The following is a 5775-nucleotide window of genomic DNA, read 5'->3' as shown; positions in this document are numbered from 1 at the left end:
CCACTTGTGGTAGGAGTTCAAAGTGATTTGTTCCCCTTATGTAATGTGTATCAGAACAAGTTCTCAAGTGCTGTGAGAAAATGTTTTTGTTGATTAGGAGGCTGTGAGCGCAGAGTGAAACTGGGATTTTTTTTTCTGGTTTTGGGGGAAGGGGGAGGGAGGTTTAAGTCATCTAGACAAACATGCGATGTGTATGGGACACCAGGTATACCTACACCCCCTCACATATTTGTTTTTCAAATTTTTTGGGTTGATTGTGAATTTTTTGGGCATAATAACTAGTGAGAACACATTATTAGGCCATTTGATGGTAACAATAACGGGCTTTAGCCTAGGGATGGGATTGGGCGGGCTGGGCCTGACCTGAGCCCAAGTCAAGGTGTGGAGAGCAATCCCTGCATAGCCCAACCCAACTTTAGGTTTTAACTGAGTAATCTTAAACCCATTACATTTCAGTAAAAAGTGAACAAGTGCCTAGCGCACTTGGTAGCTTGTGGACTTGTGGTGCGTAAACACCCATCGGTACCTGGAGGTTTTTGGTTCTAGCCTCCTGGTTCACAACTTGCCTCCTCCTTAGAATAGAATAGAGTAGGACCTATTAAAAAAAAATAAAAATCTTAAACCCATTACTGAGCTCGGTCCCCACAGTTTGGTAGGGCTTGGGCTGCTTTGTTGAACTCCTGTTTGTGAAGCCCCCTTTGGGTGAATGGTAATACAATTTAATGTATAAGGCTTATGTACTTTGCTCTGGTTTTCTCAGGTGGGGGTGGCATAAATGGGTTTCATGAAATCATGTTTAAGAAACAACCTTTCAGCTTATAGAAGTAGAATCAAAATGTAAAGCCTATCTACATTGGTTGCATTTTCTCGATGGTTGTGTTGGGGTATGTGGGTTTTTATACTTCATTATTGATCTGTTTAGCTTCTCTAGGGCTGGCTATAGTTGTATGTTATCATCCAGCTTCTATATATTCCTTTTCTGCCATGAGTTTGTGATAGTGGAAAAGGAGTAAATTCTGGAAAAGGTTATCCTTGGTTTTTTGTCTCCATTAGGAGATAAGACATAAGAACAGAAAATTTGAGGGAATGTTGGTCATACTTAGGTTGCTTTTGGTATGCATTCCAAGTTGATTTTGCATTCTCGGATAATAAAAATTGTTGTTTTTATCATCCGAGAATGTGAAATCGACCTAGAATGCATCCCAAGAATGCATACCAAACACAACCTTATTGTCTTCTCTCTCAATTAAGTAATTCTTATATAAATAGAACAAAAAATGAAAAATGTTGTCTTTTGTTTTCTCTTAATTTCTTAGTGCAACAAAGCAATTAGGTGAAGCATTTTTCTCTCAATTTTTTTCCAATCATCACAAACAATAATTGTATTATTGACTGAAATTTTTTTTTAAAATCTAGTAATTAGATTTTACTTGACTTCTCCACCAAATTCCTTGGATTTGAATAAGAAAATAATAAACCTAGTTGAAAATTTTAATTGCTATACAATAACCATAATCTTATCCCAACTAAATGGGGTCGGCTACATGGATCCGAAAAGATCATGACTGTAATAGACATATATAAGAGCAGTAGAAGGAAGAAAAGGTAATAAGGGATTAAAAATAAATAAATAAATAAAATAAAATAAAAGCCTAAGCAATAGTCAAAGTAGCATTCCAAGAACATCCACCTACGAGGGGTCGGCTACATGGGTCCCTGTCCTCCAAACAACTCTATCAATGGTATCAAACCCTACCATATGCATATCTTTTCTCACCACTTCGTCAATAGTCATTTTAGGCCTGCCTTTACCTCTTTTAGCTCATTCAAATTGAATCTGGTCACTCTTCCTTACTGGTGCATACATGGGTCTTCTTTAGACATGACCAAATCACCTCAAGTGGCTCTCACGAAGCTTGTCCTAGATTGGTGCAACTCTTACTTCAGTTCTAATACAAACATTCTTTATCCTATCTTTCATGGTCTTATCGCACATTCTCCTCAACATTCTCATCTTCGCTACACTCATTTTATCTATATTACTCTTTTTTAACTGCTCAACATTCCGCTTCATATGTCATCGCTGGTCTTATTACTGTCCTATAGAATTTTCCCTTTAGTTTAATAGGCATGCGTTTGTCACATAAAACTCCGGATTGTCCTCTCCACTTCCTCTATATCACTCTCTTTGTTAATGGATGATCCTAGGTATATAAAACATTCACTTTATGGTTGCTCTCACTTTTCAAGTTTCACCAGTTCATCACTTCTCCTGATTTGACTAAAGTTACACATCATATATCGTCTTTGTTCTGCTTAAATTAAAACCTCTTGAATCTAAGTTTGATCTCCATAACTCCAGTTTCGTATTAATCCCTTTCAGTATTTCATCTATCAAAACAATATCATCAGCAAAAAGTATACACCAAGAAACCTCATCTTGAATTTTACATTAATTACCGATCAAGAATCAAGATTACAAGAAGTTTCATTTTCTTTCTTAAATTAGTTTCACTCCCCGTCATTTCTTTTTTTACTTTTGCATAATGGAATAATCTAAAGTGAACCCATATTTATTTCTTCAACATAGGCCTAATTCTAACTCACCCTTTGGTATTTATGGTGGGGTCGAAGGGATTCTGGTAATATCCTCATGACACTAAAGGCTACGAAGTAATCCGGAATCTAGACTCCACCAAATCGCAATATAAACTTTAGTGTCCACTTATTGCTTTACTGTATAATTTACTCTCTCTTAAAAGGGACACAATCATCAAGTCCCTGAGCATCTTACTAGGACTTCTAGGAACTTTTTTCCTTGGCATCTCCATATGTATCAGATGCCTTGAGAGTTTCAAGAGATAAGATCAAACGAAATGAGTGAGTAATTCCTTCTTCTTAAAACAAAAATGTTAAAATGAATTGAAGATTATTACAGTTCACATGTGTCATTAGAAGGCAATTGACCAGTCAATTAAAGAAAATGAAATAAAGAGAACCATATCACTAAATATATCTGTTACAGATCCATAAACCCAATATAATTAGGGTTAACATGGTACACTCCATAAATCCACTAGGGCACCCCCCAAAAAAAAATAAAAATCCTACACATAATTGGACTAGAGTTGGTTGACCTCAAGATTGGGTTTTTTTTTTCGGGCTAGAAGAATGGTTTCTAAATTGGATTAAGTTTTTCTTCACCTTGGATCTCTTCACCATTGGTAATGTAACGCTTTGATCGGACTCTTAAGTGGACTTTGAGTTCATCATTAACTCCCATATCCCATTATTGAAGATCCTAAATACCGTTTTCCAGTCTTTCCAGTCAAATTAGAGGATCAGATGGAGTGGATGAAGAGATTCTCTCTTCACCATGAGTAGAGAGAGACTAGATCCTTTGGAATTAGACCAATGTTCCAACATTTCTCCTATGATAATTCTATCAAGGTTGGATAATCAAATTTCATTCTCATCATTGACTCCCACGCCTATTGTCCATGGTTTGAAATATTCCTTCTCTAGTCCAATCAAAGGGTTAGATGGGAGGATGAAGAGATTCTCTCTTCACCATTGAAGGAGAGAAGCTAGGTCCTTTGGAATTCAATTCATGATCCAACAACATTTCTCCTTTGATAGTTCTATCAAGGGAGAATATTCAAATTTCATTCTGAAACTATTGAGATATATTGAGTTCCTCCCCTTATGTGATAATGTTTATGGAAACTAAGACTGTGTTTGGTATGCATCTCGGAATAGATTCTAGGTCCAAAAAACATTTCGAAGTGTAAAGAAGAATTGGAATTCAGAATACGATCTAGACTTGGAATGCGTTCCAAAAATTCCTACCAAACATAGCCTAATTAACTAGGGTCTTTTTTTGTTTGGGTAGAACTAGGGTCAAGATTATGTTAAAGACTGAAAGCAACCCAAAGGCAAAGGCATATTAATTAACAAATTTAAAAACTCTAGTTCAAGTGATAAGTGATGCTAGCTTCAACTTTCATGGACACGAATCTATCACTCTCTCCCTTTCTCTTGCACACAACACTCATTTTCATATATTAAACTTGTGAGTAATCATTTCTTTAAACCAATGAGTTGCTACTTTGGTGCTTTAAGGACATAAAAAGATGCAGTACAAAGAGTTCCCAGATGACCAATGTAACTCTATTTGGGTCGACCCTATACAAAAGCCTAATCACCTTTTATTTTTAGTACCTTCATTGGGAAAGAGAATTGCAGAGAAACCTTTTCATTGTTATTGGATATCACAGAGAGAGAGAAAGAGTGAGAAGCTTTATTTGGTAAAACAAAAAACCTTCCCTTCCTGTTTGAGTTTTGTCCCTGCAACTCAAAAGGTCCCCCCCACTTGATGGGGTTGAGTCAAGAAAGGATTGTGGAAAGTTGTTATTAAACTAATCCTACTTTAGGAGGACAGAGAGGTTTGGAGCAGAGGGGACATGATGGCCACTATTGTTTATCTATATCCTTCCTTCTTTGCTTCTTACTTTCAAAGAGTTGGGACAAAAGGTGGGAAATGAAGCTATTAAGGCAATGAATCTCTTGGAACTCCCAATATTCTATTCTCTCTGCCTCTTCGCCCTTTTATTACAATATTACATACTATGCCCTACTCTGCCCTCTACATTCTTGACATCCATTAGCAGTTCTCACTGTGAAGTATGAAGCAGAGAGAGAGAGAATGATGCATGAGTGTGCATCAGCAGTGAGGGATATGATGAAGAAGATCTGTTCCGAGTTGCCAGCCAAGGAAGGAGGAATGATGTAAGAGGTGGAAATGAGAGAATATAGACTGAAAGAAGCCATGCCTCAGGCCCTCATGTCTCATGCCTCAAATTGATATCTCATGGAGAGAGAGAGGGAGAGAGGGAGAGAGAGAGAGAGTATAGTTTAGTTAATTGTCTGCAAAAAGAATAATGTGGGCATGGAAGAGTCATCAAATAGGGAGGAAACTAAGAAGGGGCTCGAGGTGTTTGATTGGATTGGATCACATGTCTAATGTTTTTAATGTTGGGGTCCACAGATTTGATCACATGTCACTGTGGGGGCCCACAAAAAGTAACAATAGATACTGTGGACCCCATCCCATCCCATCGTTCCCCTTCCATTGCTTAATTGGTTTGATGCTCCATTGGAAACCCTTTTTATTCCATTTCACACGAGGAATGATTCATATTGGAGGGCCTTGAGGTGGATTCCTCCGATGTCAGTATGGGGAGAAATCTGTATACCACATCAATGGCAGTGAAGAGAATAGTATCATCCACGCAGGATCTATATGGTTAGAGCAAAAGAGAATAAAATAATTAAAAAAAAAAAATCCCTTAAAGAGATGGAAATAGTATTGAAAGTGGAACATAGATATGGTGGGTGGACAGTAGGATCACGCAACTTGATTTTTATGCTTGTGCTTAGTGCTTAGGTTAGGATTAGTTTCACTAGTCATCCCACATGTGTGAGTGGATAAGGGGAGGAATGTATGCGTGCGAGCATGTGCGGCGGCGAATGCCAAGTGTCGATGGGATGAGTAGCACGGTGGGGCCAATATATCCACGACCAGATCAGCGTCCAAGGTTGAAAAGGGGCTTGATGTGTCAAGGAATTAGGGTACATGCTGGATGATGTGTCGTCCAATAACAGCCATCCACAGTGGCTGTCGGGACACTTAGAGCTGATGAGTGGGACCAATCATAGGTTTGGGATGAATGATGAGAGAGAGAGAGAGAATGTGGTTAGGGAAGGGGGGGGGAT

This window comes from Telopea speciosissima, chromosome 4 (assembly GCF_018873765.1).
Source record: "Telopea speciosissima isolate NSW1024214 ecotype Mountain lineage chromosome 4, Tspe_v1, whole genome shotgun sequence".
NCBI classification, from domain to species: Eukaryota; Viridiplantae; Streptophyta; class Magnoliopsida; order Proteales; family Proteaceae; genus Telopea; species Telopea speciosissima.
This window is presented reverse-complemented; position numbering follows the sequence as displayed.